The sequence below is a fragment of the Austrofundulus limnaeus genome, unplaced genomic scaffold, assembly GCF_001266775.1.
Source record: "Austrofundulus limnaeus strain Quisiro unplaced genomic scaffold, Austrofundulus_limnaeus-1.0 Scaffold68, whole genome shotgun sequence".
NCBI lineage: Eukaryota > Metazoa > Chordata > Actinopteri > Cyprinodontiformes > Rivulidae > Austrofundulus > Austrofundulus limnaeus.
Genome location: NW_013952470.1, coordinates 2,070,168 through 2,071,954, shown reverse-complemented (window position 1 = coordinate 2,071,954; position 1,787 = coordinate 2,070,168). Strand labels below are relative to the sequence as shown.

The 1,787-nt window shown below is 40.1% G+C and overlaps 1 protein-coding gene across 1 annotated transcript in view; it reads left to right on the top strand.

Annotated features, from left to right (window-relative positions):
* The window catches only part of tmem271 (transmembrane protein 271), a 32,791-nt gene extending 31,610 nt beyond the window's left edge, over positions 1 to 1,181 (top strand). The window contains exon 3 of the mRNA XM_014010408.1: positions 350 to 1,181. The gene's annotated coding sequence lies outside the window, so the exon portion shown is untranslated. The remainder of the gene's footprint in view (positions 1 to 349) is intronic.
* The last annotated feature ends 606 nt before the right edge of the window (positions 1,182 to 1,787 follow it).

Genomic DNA, 1,787 nt, shown 5'->3' with positions numbered 1-1,787 from the left:
GAATATGATTACACAAATCTTCTTTTTCACTCATGATTAGTTGGGACAAGCCATTTATCAAACAATTGTGTTTGCCTTTGTTGTTTTACATCATAATGACAACAGAAACTAAAAAAGTGACTCTAATCAAAAATATACATACCCTGGAAGTTTTGGTGCGATAGCATACGTACACAGGTTGATACAGACAGGCGTACAAAGTTATTAAGGGTACTCGTCCTCATCTGTGATTTGTTTGCTTCTAATTTGTGGGTGTGCATAAAAAGTCCTATTCTCACCTATGGTCACAAACGTTGGACTGAAAGAATAAGATTGTGGATACATGTGGTCTAATGAGTTTTCTTTGCAGGGTGGCTGGACTCTCCCTTTGAGACAGAATCTGGGAAAGACTCAGTGTAGAGCCGCTGCTCCTCCACATCGAGAGGAGCCAGTTGAGGTGGTTCAAGCATGTGGTAAGTATGTCCACTGGATGTCTGTGTAGGGAGGTTTTTCGGGCGTTTCTGACTGGGAAGAGACCTTGGAAAGACCCACGAAACGCTGGAGAGACTATGTCACTCGCCTGGCCTGGGAACGCCTTGGAGTCCTTCCAGATGAGCTGGAAGACGTAGCTGTGGAAAGAGAGGTCTGGGTTTTCCAGCTCAAGTTGTCCCTGCGGATGGATGGATTTATTTTATGGTGAAAAAAGTCAATGAGTTTTTAAGCTCCTGGAATGTTACATTCACTGTTGCACTGGTGTTATTAGTGTTAGGCTCGTGGGTTTCCCAATACTGTGATTCTTTCTTGTAGAAAAGTAAAATAAAACCACAGACATGATTGAGCTCTTATTCAACTGAAGAACATTTACTTCAACACTCCAAAGCTGCCATTACAGAACTCCCTATTTTTACATCCTCCTCCTCTCTCCCCCGGAAACCTCTTTCAAAATAAAACATCAACTTTCACAATAAAATATTTGCAAACATTACACATTGTCATTACTCCAATATTTGTTCTTATATTAGATTGGATTCGGAGCCATGGGAAAGCAAAAATAATTATCAAATGATCTGCGGTAGTTTAACTTTAAAAAACAGGAAACAGATATACAAGAGATCCACAAAAAGTGGAAAATAAGAGATTCTGTTGAAAGCAAACAATGGGCCTCATGCAAGAACATGTTCGTATTCTTATCCTAAATTTCTCTTACTTTTGTTCGTACAAAGGGTTCGTACGAACATGTCACGTCAGATTCAACAAACTCTTCTATCTTCAGGAAAAGTGTGTAAATGAGCTGCGTAAATTACACCTGTCCTATCCAGCTGCTCGTGCACGCGAGAGGAGATTAGCATAATTACCACCCCAAAAACACCATATAAGGCTGTGTTTCCTGCCTCAGATACAAGGAAGTGTCCATTCATGAAAATGACAGCGAAAACTAAAAAGAAGAACTTTACGAGTTCAGAGATTGAAGTCCGTCTGTCAGAGATCCAGAAAAGAAAATCTGTCATTTTTAGCAGGTCAGCTGTGGAATAAAAAGAGCTGCTAAAAGTATAAACAACTGTGTTAAATCATTTTCATTTATTCAGAAGACACAGCGCTGCGCACCGTACCAAAATCAGTCTGGATAACAGCAGACTGACTGCTCGTAAAATATACGACAGGTCTGGACCACTCGTGAATTTTGTTTGTATCTGAAAAAAAACTTAGAATACGAAAACATTGGTGAATGCCACACATTCTCCTAAATCACTCGTACGCACAACTGAAGAACAAATCTGTGCATACTAACGGTTTTTGCATGAGGCCCA